General features: G+C 42.8%; 1 pseudogene; it reads right to left on the bottom strand.

The window, feature by feature from the left end:
* Nucleotides 1-726: 726 nt before the first annotated feature.
* LOC102250170 lies at nucleotides 727-8,136 on the bottom strand (annotated as a pseudogene).
* Nucleotides 8,137-18,123: the final 9,987 nt, after the last annotated feature.

Genomic DNA, 18,123 nt, shown 5'->3' with positions numbered 1-18,123 from the left:
CTGGTCTGTGCTACATTTTCACATTTAGTAAGAATAGCATTTAATAAGAATGGTCCAGACCTTGAGACCCTTGTCCTATCCAACGCAACCATGAACATGCTGTGTTGATATTAGAGTACTGCCACTAGGCCTTCCATCTCATTCAAAACAGATTCTTCTGACTTGGCCCTCATGCTCCCTCAATGTCTGTGGATACCTCCCCATCATGACTTACAAAAGTCCTTGCTTTCCTATATTTATTACTTTAAGGAATTGATGAAAGCTATGGACCCCTTCTTCTCCCCAAAATACAGGGTGTCCCAAAAAAATGTCACACTTTGAATAATGATTAATTCCAATGGGTTAAATCTGAAAAGAAAGAAATATCAATTGAGCCTGAAAAGAAAGAAACATCAATTGAGCTATCAGCTGTTCAGTGTCTCTACATTTTTGGGGGACACCCTATATATATGCACATGTGTATATACATTTTCTTCTGCATTCAATTTTCTGGAGCTCGTGAACTCTTTCAAGCCCATCCATAAACACTGTCACCCCTACCCCCACCCACGTCAAGCACCCCAAAGGTCTGCTGGACTATTAGGGAGAAAAGAGGATGGCGTGTTCAGTGCCCAACCTTGCTTTACTCAAAAAAAACAAAAAACAAAAAAAAAACCAGCTCAGTTAAAAACAGATAATTCTTTTTTTCAGTTTTAAAGCACTCACTGTTTATTAACTGACCAGATTACAAAAAATCACCATGGTAGAGACCTTAGTTCATTCCCCTAATAAGCCTGTTGATCTGGTCTTCCCTGTTCCCGGCATCTCCAACTTCTGCAAAATGGGTGGTCTTTTCTTCATTCTACCTCGTGGGGAAGATAACCTGAAGGATCACAGGAAGTTGTTACTTCTTTGAACAGTACTTTGAAGTGTTACTTCCAACAGTGTAGATCTCATGAACTCAGATCCTCCATGCAGATGATACCATATTTACCAAGAGATCGAGCAAAGTTCGATCTGTTATCAATGTGTTATCTATCAGGGCAATTCCGTTTTTGTTGATTTTGCCATAACCACGCTGGTAGACCAATTCATGTACTGACTCCAGGTTTGGGTACCCCCATGCAATATATGGTTCCACAATGCTCAGCATGTTAATCGAAGCCTTGCTGAGCTTAACAAAGGTGCCGTTGAAGATCTGGCGAAGGTGAAGAAGCTGCAGCAGCTTTCGGACTTTTGGGCTCACACCACTGATACCTCTGATCCTGACGACAAATGCCAGTTTGGGTTCCGCAGGTGTGTAGAAGTTGCCAGCTTTTCTTGCCATCCTGACTATCTGAATCTCAGTTCTGTACATCTGCCCATACCCTTGTGATAGTGCTTAGCTTTTTCATAGATAAGCTTCCTCCTTGCCTTTTTTTTTTAATCCTCATTCGTGAATATTGTGCCATTGATTTTTAGAGAGAGTAGAAGAGAGAGGGAAAGACAGAAATATCGATGTGAGAGAAACCCCTCGACTGGTTGCCTCCTGCACTAGCCCTGACCAGGCCTAGGGAGGTGGCGGGAGGTGGGGGGTGGGCGGGGGTGCACTTGGGGAATCTGCAACCGAGGTACATGCCCTTGACCAGAATCGAACCCAGGACCCTTCCTCTGCAGGCTGACGCTCTATCCACTGAGCCAAACCAACTTGGGCCCTCCTTGCCTTTCGAAGCATCTTTTGAGCAAACTTCTTTCTTGGACATTTGATCTTCAGCTCTGCAAAATTCCTTCGCTTTTTCTTGAGGGTTTCTGGCACAGGAGGAACCTCTTCCTTCTCTTCTGCACCTTCCACCTTCCAACTGGAAAAGAGGATAACAAATTATTTTAACCATTAGAAGCATGGCTATTTTTTTGTCAAGCGATTTATAGATTTTTAAAAATACATTTTGGTTTTTAAACTATTATACTAGTGTGTTTTTTGTTGTTGTTGTTTTGTTTTTTTAAATATATTTTATTGATTTTTTACAGAGAGGAAGAGAAGGGGATAGAGAGTTAGAAACATGGATGAGAGAGAAACATCCATTAGCTGCCTCCTGCACAACCACCACTGGGGATGTGCCCGCAACCAAGGTACATGCCCTTGACCAGAATCGAACCCAGGACCCTTCCTCTGCAGGCTGACGCTCTATCCACTGAGCCAAACCAACTTGGGCCCTCCTTGCCTTTCGAAGCATCTTTTGAGCAAACTTCTTTCTTGGACATTTGATCTTCAGCTCTGCAAAATTCCTTCGCTTTTTCTTGAGGGTTTCTGGCACAGGAGGAACCTCTTCCTTCTCTTCCCAGGGGTCCTCAAACTACGGCCCTCGGGCCATATGCAAATACAAATATTGTATTTGTTCCCGTTTTGTTTTTTTACTTCAAAATAAGATATGTGCAGTGTGCATAGGAATTTGTTCATAGTTTTTTTTTAAACTATAGTCCGGCCCTCCAACGGTCTGAGGGACAGTGAACTGGCCCCCTGTTTAAAAGTTTGAGGGCCCTAACCGGTTTGGCTCAGTGGATAGAGCGTTGGCCTGCGGACTGAAAGGTCCCAGGTTCGATTCTGGTCAAGGGCATGTACCTTGGTTGCAGGCACATCCCCAGTGGGAGGTGTGCAGGAGGCAGCTGATCGATGTTTCTAACTCTCTATCCCTCTCCCTTCCTCTCTGTAAAAAGTCAATAAAATATATATTTAAAAAAAAAAAAGTTTGAGGACCCCTGCTTTAAATAATGTCTATAGGACAATGAATGTTTAAATGTATGTAATATTAAGTTAATAGATTTACATTAAAAATGTACTTCACGCCGAAACCGGTTTGGCTCAGTGGATAGAGCGTCGGCCTGCGGACTGAAGGGTCCCAGGTTCGATTCCGGTCAGGGGCATATACCTGGGTTTCGGGCATATCCCCAGTGGGAGATGTGCAGGAGGCAGCTGATCGATGTTTCTAACTCTCTATCTCTCTCCCTTCCTCTCTGTAAAAAATCAATAAAATATATTTTTAAAAAAATGATGAGACTGGTTTGCAACCAGTATATTAAAAAAAAATGTACTTCACATTATGTTTTGTTTTAATCACTATCTTAAAGTATATTTGACCTACTTGACCTCCTTCCTATCATTCCAGGTAATCAGAAGTTGATGGTGTATTCTCACTATACTACAAATCTCAAAGGAGCAATTAAATTACTTAAGTAAACTGACAATTTCCAAGCATCTTTTTCATATTGATTTATCTGCAAATAGTCAATACTTTAATAGAGAACATTCCTATTACAGAATGACCCTCAAGGGCTTTTATTAATTAACCAGAGGCCCGATGCACAAAATTCATGCAAGAGTAGGCCTTCACAGCCCTGGATGCCTCGACTGCTGCCTCACAGCCTCACCCCCCACCCACTGGTCATTCCAGAAGGTTGAAGGTCATTCCGCCATCTGGTCTAATTAGCATATTAGCTCTTTATTATATAGGATTAAATAGGATACTAACTTAGGCCAATATAATATACTTGAAAGTGATAAAACTCTACCCTGTTGAACGAATTCAAAAAAAGTCTAGAAGTGTTCCAAAAAATAGAGAAAAGTTCAAAGTTCTTATAGTAAAAAGTGCATTCTTGAGAATGATCACTCTTGTGTTCTTAGCCCTAGGATTGATTCAGGATGGTTATCATTCAGATGACAGGTAGTCAGGATTATGGATGTCAGGTGGTCCTAAAGACTGGTGCCTAGAGGCCTGGTCACATCTAGTAATGATGTCAGATGGTCTGGATACATTAGTCCTGCAGAGGGTAATCTGAGGGTTATCTGGAGGTTTGGTATATGTCCAGGCATAGATATAGGGCTGGAAAGTTAAAAAAAAAAATTAAGTCCCAGGCTAATTAGAATAAGAATGAGGCTTTTCTCATGCTTCCATCTTCATAATGTTAAAAATTGTTGCAACTTGGTTAAAGTGACATTATTTTATATATTCCCTGTGTTCGCTCTTTCCTCATCCCTTACTTAAAAAAAAAAATAAAAAAAGGAAATCTACCACTTTTAGCACAAGACCAACCATAAAGGCATAATACTAATTTTGCTCTGGTTCAAAATTACTCTCCTCACACACTAATTAGTCTGAATTAGTGTGTGAAATTAAAATTTAGTAACCAGGAAAATAAAGCAATGTAAATGAGAAGTTGGAATAATAATCTAGAATAATAAATAATCTGAATTATTTTTAATATCATGCTAGTACTGCTTAAAAGAGTGTGAAATTATATATATGTATATGTATATATAGATATAGATATATAGATATATGTAGGTAGATATATATATAGATTTGTAGATTTGTAGATATGTAAATATATAGATATACATATTGGTCTCTGCTCCCATTTCCTGACACAGAGCTCCTGAAAACCTTGTAATTTCCCTAGTAATAAGAGCATTGAGAGCATCTCTTGTTCTACTGCAACTCTGGGTGTGGACTGGTCACCAAAAAGACCAAGCTGTGACTAGAAGTGGCCCACCCCGCCCAAATTCTCCAGAGACTGGAGAGGGGCTGGGAATGGAGTTAAGGGTTGATGAAGATTCCATAAAATCCCAATCGTATGGTGTTCAGAGAGCTTTTGGGTCAATGAACACAGTCACACCAGGAAAGTGACAGACCTCAACTCCACAGGGGATAGAATCTCCTGAGCTCAGGACCCTCTGGACCCCTCCCTATGAATCTCTTCATCTGGCTTTATCATGCCCTTTATTATTATAATAAACTTGGAAACATAAGTAAGTGATTCCCTGAGTTCTGTGAGCTGTTCTAGCAAATAATCAAAGGAAGGGTGGGGGAGTGGGAAGAGTGTGGGAACATTTAATTTGTAGCTGAGTCAAACAGAAGTTGTGGATAACCTGGGGACCTATATTTGCAATTGGCACCTGAGTGGGGGCGGTCTTGTAGGATTGAGCCCTTAACCTGTGGGGTTTGTGCTAACTCCCGTGATGGTCAGAATTGAATTGTATTTTAGGACACCCAGCTGGTGTCACAGAGAATTGCTTGGTGTGGGGAAAAACCCCGACACATCCAATGTCATAAGTATTATGAAGAGTAAAAGAAACATGGGAGGAAAGTGAGCTTTACACAGGGGTGAGGCTGGGATTGGGATTATAGAAGACATGTCTGATATAATAGGAAGTTATCTCTCTCTGGTATGTGGAGAGTGATTCAAAAGTTCACTGAAAATATTATTATTTTAAGATAAATTTCATGCTAATCAGATAGGTCTTCTGAAAATTGACTTGATTTCTTTGAAAAGAAGTGCCCTGTGTCCAGATTGGGGTTCCCAGTCTTTTGAGAGATGCAGTTCCTCATAGTTTCTTTATAGCCCTGTAAGCCCAGTGGCATGTTGCTGGTCAAGTTCAAGAGAACAGAGATAGGGGTTTAGTGATTAAAATATTTAATGATAAATATTTTAAATGTTTCCAGTCCCTTAGTGTGCCTCAACCTGTGGCACTCCCTGTTGTTCAGATAATCCTGGCAAACTGCTATATAGAAAAAGGTGCTTCCGCACCACTGAGCTTAGAAGTAGACCAAGTAAATAAAGCCTTAGGATGATCATGAAGAGTACTGTTGAGAATATGTGGACAGGGTGTCTTAACAAGGTATTTCACATACTAGTGGTGTGAATTATCTCCATGCCAACATTCTGCAAAAATAGGAAGGACTTGCTGGCTGGCATTGCTCCTTGGTTAGAGTGTTGGCCTGCACGCCAGAGGGTCTTGGTTTCAATTCCTGGTCAAGGGCACGTACCTGAGTTGCAGGTCCAATCCCTCCCCTGGTCAGGGCGAGTGTGGGAGGCAACCAATCAATGTGTCTCTACCACATTGATGTTTCTCTCTTCTTTCTCTCTCCCTCTCCCACATCCTTTCCACTGTCTCTAAAAATCAATGGAAAAAATATCCTCTTTGGTGAGGATTAAGAAAATAGACAGGACTTATTTGCAGGGTACATAAAAGTTCAGCAATTATCATAATTACCTGCTTTAAATTGGCACTCTGGAGTAACAATCTTCTTCAAATTATATTAGTACTAGAGGCCTGGTGCATGAAATTTGTGCACGGGTGCAGTCCCTAGGCCTGGCCGGCAATTGAAGCGTGAGCGTCTGGTGTGGAAGGGCAGGTCCCAGCTGAATCCATATTATTAACCGGTTTAATAATTAATCTGCATTTCTAACCAGTTAATAGCTAATCCAAATTATTAATCGGTTAATAGTTAATCCACACTATTAACTGGTTAATAATTAACCCTTGTTATTAACTGGTTAATAGCTAATCAAAGAAAACATGATAATTTCAAGAGAAATATCAAAAGTGCTTTATTCAAAGTAATGTCCATTGCTATCTACACATTTACCCCATCTTTCAGGCAATTTGTGGATACTGTTCCAATAGAACTTTTCTTGTTTTGAGGCAGACCATTCAGAGACCCAATTTTCCACTTTTTCATACGTTTTGAAGTGCTGCTCAGAAAGTGCGTGTGCCATTGATCAGAACAAGTGGTAATCTGAAGGAGCAATACAACAAAATAGCATACATATCAAATCGCATACATATCAACATATGTGTAACTCCATCTATTGAAAAAATCCGCATTATTAACCGGTACACCTAGTAAGTGAGATAATACACTATTTGTCTTTCTCTGACTTATTTCACTTAGCATAGTGCCCTCAGGTCCATCCATGTTGTTGCCAATGGCAGGATTTCCTTTTTACAGCTGAATAGTATCCAGTTGTGTGTGTGTGTGTGAGTGTGAGTGTGAGTGTGTGTGTGTGTGTGTGTGTGTATCTCTTTTTTAAAAAAATATTTTTATTGATTTCAGAGAGGAAGGGAGAGACAGATAGAAACATCAATGATGAGAGAGAATCATTGATCGGCTGCCTCCTGCAAGCCCCCCACTGGGGATTGAGCCTGCAACCCCAGCATGTGCCCCTGATCAGAATCGAACCTGGGACCCTTCAGTCTGCAGGCTGATGCTCCATCCGCTGAGCCAAACCAGTTAGGGCATGTGTATCTCTTCTTTATTCATTCATCCATCAGTGGACATTTACATTGTTTCCATGTCTTGGCTATTGTGAATAATGCTGGGATAAACATGCAGTAATGGTAATGATTATAGCTAATTAAAAAAAAATACTTTTATTGATTTCAGAGAGGAAGGGAGAGGGAGAGAGAGATAAAAACATCAATGATGAGAGAGAATCATTGATTGGCTGCCTCCTGCACGCCCTCCCCCCCTTCCCCCTCCCTCCACTGGGGATCAAGCCTGCAACCCCGCATGTGCCCTGACCAGGAATCCAATTGTGACCTGTTGGTTCATAGGTCCATGCTCAATCACGGAGCCAGAAGGGCTGGGCTCTAGCTAATTTTTATAGAATGCTTATTATGTGTGCCAAGTACTTTTCATGTATAGCTCACATGTCCTCCTCATAATAGATTCACTAGGAAGGCATTAATTTTTATCTGATTTTTCAGCTGAAGAAACTAGATCTTAACCAAATGAGCCACAAATCTGTGGAGGGATGAGGTTCAATTAGACCTTCCCCCTGTCCAGAGGTTTTCACACGCGAGCATGCATCAGAATCACCTACAGGGCTCCTAAAATCACCCGCGGCTGGGCCCCACTCCCAGACTTACTGACCAGTAGGAGTGAAATAGGGCCCAACATTTGCATGCCTATCAATTCCCAGGTGAGTGCATTTTGAGAACCAATTTCATACCTTTGCTCCTCAAAGTGTGTTGGAGAATTCTTAGCATTGGCATCCCCTGGGAGCTTGTTATAAACGCAGGCTCACAGACCTACTGAATCAGACTCTGCATTTTTAACAAGATCGCAGGCGACTCGGTGCAGGTTGTTTGTGTGCACTCGTCACACACTTTTGGACCAGATAGACTCGAAAGGGGACAACAGGTAAATTTTAGTTTACAGAGACCGTCTCTGGGGCAAGGGTTAGCATGGAGGACTTGGGTCGCCACTGGGCCACAGGGGCAGAATGGGGCACAGCAGGGCGGGGGAGAAGGTTCAGGACTTCCAAGCCTCGGTACCGCCCCCTCCACCTCCCAGTAGCCTCACTCCCCGCCCCTCCTGCGGAGCCCTGCCCGTTCATTGGCCAGCGGAGCCCCCGCGCCCGCCCCGCGGAGGATGTCTACTGCGCAGACGCCGGCGCCCTGCTCTCCCCCACGCATCTCTGCGGGTCCTCCGGACCACCGAGCCTTTCTCCTAGAGCAGCCCCCACCTCTCCCTTCCTCGGGGGCTCACTGAACTGCCACCCGGAAGTGAAACGTCTCGGAGGTTCTTAATGTCCGTTTTAGAACCTGTCGTTACTCTTTCATTAACCCCACAAACGCTTCTTGGGCGCCTGCCCTTTGGGACTGATGAACGAGGCACAGCCCCAGGCCACGGAAAGGACTGTAGGATTGGGTGGTAATGCTGTGCTCCTAGGAGCTGGGGGCGCGGGGCCCGGCGGGAGAAAGCTGTCCGGGAGGGGGACCGGCCCTGAGCCTGGCAGTGTCCGGCCCTGTAGACACTCAGGGGTTTGGAGGATGGAGATCCCGGATTGGAGAACACTCGGGTGGAAGAAACGTGGCATGAAAACGTCTCCGTGCACAGGGCGCGTGGGTGCCTGGAGATGAAGGTGGACAGGTAAGCAGGGGCGATCCTCGAGGGCTCCGTGTGCATAGGAAAGTGAAGCAATGTCCTGAGTAGCCTAGACGGAAATATGAGTTCAGGAAATATGGACTCAGATTTGCACTTTAAAATACAGCTGGGCCCTAACCGGTTTGGCTCAGTGGATAGAGCGTCGGCCTGCGGACCGAGGGGTTCCAGGTTCAATTCCCGTCAGGGGCATGTACCTTGGTTGCGGGCACATCCCCAGTGGGGCGTGTTCAGGAGGCAGCTGATCGATGTTTCTCTCTCATCGATGTTTCTGGCTCTCTATCCCTCTCCCTTCCTCTCTGTAAAAAAATCAATGAAATATATTTAAAAAAATAAATAAAAATACAGCTGGCTTTGAGGCTGGGTTGGACCAAGAAACTATCTGAAGGCTGTTGGAGACAGAATGGGGGCGGGGTGGCCTGACATATGATTATTCCTTAGGAGCCTGTGTCTCTTCTAAGGTGTAACTTCCATGAGAAGGACTATGTCTGTTTAGTTTATTTCTCTTAACCAGCACTTAGAAGAGCACCTAGCACCCAGTAGGCCCTGAACAAATATTTGTTGGATGAATAAATCAATTTGCCTTTGATAAGACTTCCTGACTGATTGGATAGCAGATGAAAGTGTGAAGCAGAGGAGACTGATCACTGAAGATTGGAAGAACTCAAATAGTGAAATACTCTCCAGTGGGTATTTGCTGAGCGCTTCTCCTGAGCTGACCACCAACAAGCTGCTGTGGGGAAGAAGTCCAGAACAGACCCCAACTTCTGCTGTAGTCAAGGGAGTACAAGTACCAGTTCTAGGCTTTAGTCCCCCAACAAAAACATACCAGTTTCCTCTCTGACCCCCTTACATGATCAAAGTTGAGAAGTACATGCTTTCTTTTGTTTTGTTTTGAATCATCATCCACATGCATAGAATCCATGTGACCAGTTGCTTCATGGAGAATGCAGAAATGAATATGCCTTTCTTTTTTTCTTTTTTCTTTTTTTGGTTAATCATCACCCCAGGATATTTTTTCCATTGCTTTTCAGAGACAGTGGGAGAGAAAGAGAAATATTGATGTGAGAGGGAAACATCGATTGATTGCCTCCCATACACAGGCTCCCCTGCCTGGCCGGATGTCTCAAACCTGCAACCCAGGTGGGTGCCCTTGACTGGGAATCCAACCTGAGACCTTTTGGTGGTGGGCTGAAGCTCTAACCACTGAACAACACTGCCAGGGCTCCTTTTTTTTTTCTTTTGTTGAATATTTTCCAACAGCAGACTCTAGTCAAATAATATTACATCTTATAGGTCTTATTATATATATTGTTTCATTGCTTTCCAAAAAGTTAATCATGGTAACAGCACCATCCATTTACGCAACAATTACAGATTGAGTATTACTGGTGCTAGGCATTGAACTGGGCTCTAGGGGCATAATAGACACAGATCCTGCCCTTATGTAGCTTCCAGTCTTTTTTTTTTTTTTTTTTTAATATATTTTATTGATTTTTTTACAGAGAGAGGAAGGGAGAGAGATAGAGAGCTAGAAACATCGATAAGAGAGAAACATCGATCAGCTGCCTCCTGCACATCTCCTACTGGGGATGTGCCCGCAACCCAGGTACATGCCCTTGACCGGAATCGAACCTGGGACCCTTCAGTCCGCAGGCCGACGCTCTATCCACCGAGCCAAACCGGTTTCGGCAGCTTCCAGTCTTAAGGAGAGCAGCAGGTGAACTGTTGTAAACCAACAAAAAATTTACAACTTTATGCCTAAATTTTTGAAAAATGAATAGCTAGAATGTACTCATAAACTTTTCCTGCTCTTTTCTCCTATTTATCCTCTAACTGACTCCTCCTCTACTCTGAGCACACAGCTCTGTCTCTTAACTGAAGCAGGACCTGGATTGAAATCCCAGCTCCTCCACCTCTAGATCTGTGACCTTGGGCAGCTTACTTCACCTTTTTGAGCCTCGGTTTCCTTATGGGTCAAATGGAGCTAATAATAGCGCCTTCCTGGTGTGATTTTTGGCCACATGTTCTCTGTGAACATTCCTTTATGAAGGAAAAAATAGATGAGAACAGAATAGAGACTCTGACTCCTGGCAGATTTTATTACTGTACCCAAGCCAATTCTTTGTGTGGCTCACAAAAGCCACTGCTAACAAAGACAGGAACACGCTGGTTCCAGTTTTATATCCTGAAAATATGGGACAGGTGACTTTCTCCCTCTCTACAGGAGACCTCACCTAGTCTGGATGACAGAGGTCTTCCCTAAGGAAGAGTCTTGGAGCTGAGAACTCAGGTGGATGAGGGAAAAACCTATCTGTTGTCTTACTGTCCTCTCACACATCCAGTACGTCAGCAAATCCTGCCAACTGTACTTCTGACCACTATCCTAAGTCCCTTCACCTCCACTACTACTGCTGTACACCAGGTCACCACTCTCTCTTGCCTGGGCTACCACAGCAGTCTCCTAACTAGTTTCCTGTGTCCACTCTTGTCCCTACAGCCTTTTCTCTAAGAGCATCCAGAGGGATCCTTTCACAATGGATCATTTCACTCTGTTGCTCAAAACCCTTTCATGCCTCCCTATCACATGTAAAATTAAATCCAGATTCCTTACCAAAGTCTACAAGTCCCTATCTGATCTGCCCCTGGCTACCTCTCTGCCCTTGTTTTCTATCACGCCTTCCTTGGCCTGCCCACTCCTCTCCAGTCACATTGGCTTCCTGGCTGGACTCAAACAACCCATGTAGGTTCCCTCCTCAACCTGTTTCACTTGCTGCTTTGTCTGCCTGGAATGTTCTTCCTCATTTACCTGCATGGCTCATTCATTCACTTCGGTGCTCTGCCCAGGTGTCAGCTCTCCAGAGGGGGCTTCTTCGGGCGCTCCTCTTCTCTCACAATCCTTTACCCTGCTTTATTTGTTTTCACAGCACTTTCAACTAATGACATTATTGTATTTAGTTATTTACTTGTTCAATTATTTTTTTGTTTCCCCCATTAGAAAGCAAGCTCCTTGAGAACAGGAAATTAATTTTATTTAGTGCCAGTGCCTGGCACATAGTAGGTGCTCAATAAGTATTTGCTAAATGAATTAAATCATGAATGAATGAATGAATGAGCCAAATAAGAAAAGGGGGAGGGAATAGATGTTCCAGATAGGGGGGACTGTCTATGCAGGGCCCTGCGGCCAGTAGGGGTTTTTAGAACTGAAAGAGGCCTGTGGGATTGGGGTACAGACAGGGAGAGATAGTGTTAAAGAGAAAACCACAGGCCCAAAATGGTGTCACTTGTGCTAAGGCCAATGATAAGAAACTTAGATTTTTAAAATAAATAAATAAATACATATATATATATATATATATACACACAAACACACACACACACACACATACACTTCAGAGAGGAAGGGAAAGGGAGAAAGAAACATCAATGATGAGAGAGAATCATTGATCAGCTGCCTCTTGCATGCCCCCTACTGGGGTTCCAGCCCACAACCCAGGCATGTGCCCTGACCGGGAATCAAACCAGGAACTCCTGGTAATACCTGACATAATTGTAGTTTCAACCTCTCAAAAAATGTAATCTTGTCCTGGCCGGTTTTGCTCAGTGGATAGAGTGTTGACCTGCAGACTGAAGGGTCCCAGGTTCAATTCCAGTCAAGGGCACATGCCCGGGTTGCAGGCTTGATCCCCGGTGGGGAACGTGCAGGGGGCAGCTGATCAGTAATTCTCTCATCATTGATGTTTCTCTCTCTCCCTCCTCTCTGAAATCAATAAAAATATATATTTTTAAAAAATGTAATCTTAACCAGTCTAGTTTTTCTGATCAAGCACCATTAAGGTAATATGTTACTTGTACTCCCTCCATCCTCCATAGAAAGAAGAAGCAACCTGCATGATAAAAATCCTTGCCATTTTCCCCCTCCATCCACAAAAGAAGATGTTCTAGCCCTAACAGGTTGGCTCAGTGGATAGAGCGTAGGCCTACGGACTCAAGGTTCCCAGATTCAATTCTGGTCAAGGGCATGTACCTTGGTTGCGGGCACATATCCAGCAGGGAGTGTGCAGGAGGCAGCTGATCAATGTTTCTCTCTCATCAATGTTTCTAACTATCCCTCTCCCTTCCTCTCTGTAAAAAATCAATAAAACATATTTAAAAAAAAAAAGATGTTCTAGTCTTAAAATAATCTTTACTTCTTTTAATAGCTCTCTTGCTTACCCTTCTTCCTATAAAAAAAAAAAAAAAAAGCCTTCCATTTTATACAACACCACTTGGAGTTGCTAGATGGGATGCTACCCAATTCATGAATCAAATAAAGTCAATTAGATCTTTGAATTTACTCATTTGAATTTTTTTGTTTGTTTAAAATATATTTTTATTAATTTCAGAGAGGAAGGAAGAGGGACATAGAGATAGAAACATCAATGATGAGAGAGAATCATCGATTGACTGCCTCGTACATGCCCACGCTGGGAATCGAGGCCGTAACCCAGGCATTTGCCCTGACTGGAATCAAATCGTTCATAGGTCGATGCTCAACCATGGAGCCACACCAGCTGGGCTTTTTTTAAACTGTAATAATGCAGAAATGAGGCAGAGAGTTAAGCATGGACCAGACTGTAGAAGACCTTGTAGGCTGTGTTACAAGATTTTGGCCTTTGTTCTAATGACAGATCAGCCACTAAAAGGTTTCAGGTGAATTGAGAACTATGTTTTTATACAATCCCTCTAGCTCAGTGGTTCTCAACCTTGGCTGCACATTAGAATCACCTGGGAATCTTTTTAAAATCCTGATTTCTGGGCCTCATCCTCCGGAAATTCTGTTTCTTTGTTACTAATGATGAGGCCCAGAAACCAGGATTTTAAAAAGATTCCCAGGTGATTCTAATGTGCAGCCAAGGTTGAGAACCACTGCTCTAACTACTAGGTGGTAAATTGATGGTAATGGGGCAAGAATGGATGCATGGGACCAGTAAGGTGATTGTTGAAGTCATCTAGGCAGAAATGACAGTGGTTTGCATTTGGATTCTGGTTGAAGAAGATAGACAAACATAATTCTGATGTAAAATTAACAGTCACTATATCCTATCCCTATAATCCAAGGTGGCAAGCTATGCTAACTAGATCCAAAAAGACACAAGCTCAAACTTAGGACCTCTTCATTGGCACAGAATTGAGCCAACCAAGGCATTCTTTTTCCCCCCACATATATTCAAAAAACTCTGATGGAGCTTTTGCCATGTATTAGGCCTGTGCCAAGAGCTGCAGCAGATACAAAGATGATTAAGGTGCAGTAGGCCACTCCATAGAAGTAACATTCTAATAAAAATAATACCCTCTGGTCTTACTATATTCCCTGCATTGCCAGTACTTACTCTGTCTTTGGTCCTAGTCTGCTTCATATTATGTACATTTTTTTATCCCCTCTGCTTACCCCAAGGCCCAGCCAGAACTAGGTGCTCGATGCAACTTTGAATGAACATGAATTTTTCTTCTTGACTATTATGCTAGCAGTCATAAAAGAGCCAGTTCTCCAAACTGAAGTTTTTTGTCAAAGTTTACTGAGCTCATATCAAAATAATTTCAACTGCCCAAGCCAAATAAAGAATAGCACAGCCCTAGCTGGTTTGGCTCAGTGGATAAAGCATCAGCCTGTGAACTGAAGGGTCCCAGGTTCGATTCCGGCCAAGGGCACAAGCCTGGGTTGCATGCTCAATCCCCCGTAGGGGGCATGCAGGAAGCAGCTGATCAATGATTCTCTCTCATCAATGATTCTCTCTCATCATTGATGTTTCTATCTCTCCTCCCTTCCTCTCTGAAATCAATAAAGAATTATATATTTTTTTAAAAAGAATAGCACATTCATAACTCACAAGTCTATTATGACAATAAAATAAAAAAAATTTAAGGGGATTTACAAAAATGAAAGGTGCTTTGTATGATAATCTCTGCATTTGCACTGCCCTCTTTACAATCATGCGCGGCAACGCATATATGAAGGCGGTCCCATCTACACTAATAAAAGAGAAACATGAAAATTGGTGTCACTCCGCTATGCCCACCAGCCAATCAGGGCGAGTATGCAAATTAACCCAACAAAGGTGGCAGTTAATTTACATATGCAGGCTCGGAACGAAGACTGAAGGCTGAAGACGACTGAAGAGGCTTGACTTCTCTGCTGCAGCTGGAGCGAAGGCCTGGGTCCCGTGTGCCAGAGGAAAACCGGTGCCGGCAGCCAGGGGAAGGAAGGCCTATTGCACAAATCTCTTCATGTAACGGGCCTCTAGTTAGATTATGATGAAGCTGAAAATTTTCTATTGCCTAGTGATGTCATAATGTCATAGCACAACACATTACACAAATACTCACCATTGTGTTACAGTTGCCTACAGTATTCAGTACAGTAACGTGCCATATAGGTTTGTAGCATGTACTGTAGAGGAATAGAATTTGTGACCCCAAAATGTGTCTATTTGCATAAGGATTGTTTTAGGCCAGTTAATTTGAACAAACAGCTGACATGGGAGAAACTCTGAAAACCAAGTAGAAGTTACTCTTTGTAAAAAACATTTACTACATTGTAAGGGAAATCTACACTTGTAAGGGTGTCTGCCTTGCTATACCAGGAGTTATCTATAGAAACTCTTATCATGCTAAAGGCCAAGATTTAAATCTGCATAACAACCTTACCCTTTTTTTTTACTGTGTTTTTTCCTGATAACCTCCTATAACTCACTCCTCCCACCCTCAACATCTTTTCAGCTGAAGATGGTATTTAAGGTAGTGGCTTCAACCATTTTGGTGAATTACTCAACTTTCTTGGGTCTCTCCCAAGTATACTGGAGGTATATATGTTATTAAACTTTTGTTTGTTTTTATACTACTAATCTGTCTTTTAATACAGGGATGCCTCAGTCAAGAACCCAGGAAGGTAAAAGGAAAATTATTTTCTCTCCCCTACAGAGCAGTAGGCTATACCAGTGGTTCCCAACATGGGGCACACATCCCACAGGGGGGCAATTTGATTTTTAAGGTGGGCAATTCAAGAATGAGTTATTAACAGTGAATTTTTTGCATTTCTTATGGTTCTAAGGGCCTCATATACAGTATATAAATATATGTTTTGACATATGCATTTCAGTTCTCTATTATATGTTTTGAAACTTTGCTATTTTTTCATATCACTTCATATTATTATTTTTTAATAATTTATTAGTGATTTCTTCCTCAATACTTCAACTGTCCTTTTATTCTTTTATTTTCTCTTTCATGGCTGCCATGTTCTTTTGAAGCTTGTTTAGACCAAGTTAATGGCCTTTTAGGCTTTCTCCACGTGAACAGGTGTTCACTTTTTGTATAATAAGAATTATATGTCACAGGGAGGCATCAGGATTTTAGAGATGCTTAGGTGGGGCATGGCCAAAAAAAGGTTGGGAACTACTGGGCTATACCATATAGCCTAGGTGTGTAGTAGACTATTCCATCTAGATTTGTGTAAGTGCACTCTGATGTTCAAACAAGAAAATCGCCTAACAATGCATTTCTCAAAATGTACCTCCATCATTAAGCAGGGTATGGTTGTACTAGTGTTGGCTTTATTTCATGTTTATTTAACAAATATTTATTGAACATTGATCTTGTGCTAGTGTTAGTGGGGAAACCGCACCAGAATGTTACCAACAATCGGACCTGGGTTCAGCAACCTCGGTACTTGAGTTCTGGTAAGAAATAATTCAGAGCCAAGACTCAAATACAAGTAAAAGTTAGAAAGTCACAGAGGTAGAAAAAGTGAGCCAGCTAGGCTGCATGGGCTCAAGGAACAAGTTACAGAGGCAAAAGAAGAACCCTGGGAACTTAGGAGAAGAAAGCAAGGATAATGCTCCTGGTGGAAGGGGAGGGGGAAAAGCGGGCACGCTCAAGGGCAGGGGAGGGGAAGCAGAGGGAGATGGGAAAGTGGAACACTCTGAGTCTTTTCTGAGTCCTTTGTCTGAAGGGGTTTTATCCATTTCCCAAAGACAGGGATTTTAGGGGACATCTCAGAGGAGGATCTGAACAGAATTTTATCAGCTTTCTAGGTGTATCCTCTCTCATCATGGTCTCCACTGATTAGTAGTGCCAGGGCCGGGGGTCATTTGTCATCACAGCTGGTCCTGATGTCAGCCTTGGCATCACCCTGCCTGGCCTTGTTGTTTTGGGGGCCTGGAGCTGAAACATAGCTGAGGCCTAGATGTTATCTCAGGGCTTAATGCTCAAGGGAGTCATATGGTGCTATTCTCTGGCCCCCTTGTTTTTCCTCTTGGGGGAGGAGAGGGTCTACCACATGACTAGTGACATGCCCCCGGAGGAAAGATCGGGAGAGAGTCTGAACTGCATGACCAGACATGCTAGGGGAGGGAAGGTCACTCTGGGGGACAAGGTCCCACCCCAGTTTTGCCCATTCCACCCGGCAACTTTCTGTACTGGCCTGTTGTTTCTATTCTACTCATGCCTGTCTAATTGCCTAGGAGCTGGAGATGCAAGGATAAACAAAATTTAGTTTCTTCCTTCATAGAAGTTACATTCTAATGAGCACTGTGGGTCAAAGTTGTTTAAAAAATTCAATCAAGTAAAATTTTAAGAATATGTTTTTATTGATTTTAGAGAGAGAGGGGAGGAAGAGAGAGAGATAGAAACAATCGGCTGCCTCTGGCACGCCCCTACTGGGGATTGAGCCCACAATCCAGGCATGTGCTCTGACCCAGGATTGAACTGTGACCTCCTGGTTCATAGGCCAATGATCAACCACTGAGCCACACCAGCCTGGCTCATCTGCGTAAATCTGAAGATCTAATTGGCTTTATTAAATGATTCACTGCGGCAACATCCCATGTAGCAACAAGGATGCTTCGAAGGGGTTGTATGAAATGGAGCTATTAACAAAAGAAGAAACTGATGTTTTTTTAGACCAGGACTTCTTTAAGGAGAGAGGAATGTAAGGGTTTTTATCATGCAGATTGCCTTTTCATTCTTGGGGAGGGGGTGGGTGGGTAGGGGGAAAACATGACAGATTTACCTTATTTGTGCTTGACCAGAAAATTCCAGACTTTATTAAGACTACATTTCTGGGAGAGGTTGAAATTGCAATTAAATTGGGTATTAAATCTAGGTTTGATATGGCTTTTACACTGAGTGATACTATTTTGGGGCCGTGGTTTTCTCTTTAAAAAGGTAAAAGGAATTTGAAAGTCATTACCTACCCAGTCCCATCACTGCATAGAATAGATGCCGGAGGAGCCAGCAGCATTTCACCTTTCCATGCTTTTTTGCTCCTCACTGCCAAGCTCATTGCCCTTCACCCCACACAGAAGTCCTTTCCCCTCGGGGGAATATTATATAAGTAATATTTAAAAGATTGGACCCTTTCTGCAAGTAATGGCAACAGCTTTTCTTAGTCTCTGGGTGG

This window comes from Myotis brandtii, unplaced genomic scaffold (assembly GCF_000412655.1).
Source record: "Myotis brandtii unplaced genomic scaffold, ASM41265v1 scaffold583, whole genome shotgun sequence".
Lineage (NCBI taxonomy): Eukaryota > Metazoa > Chordata > Mammalia > Chiroptera > Vespertilionidae > Myotis > Myotis brandtii.
This window is presented reverse-complemented; position numbering and strand designations above follow the sequence as displayed.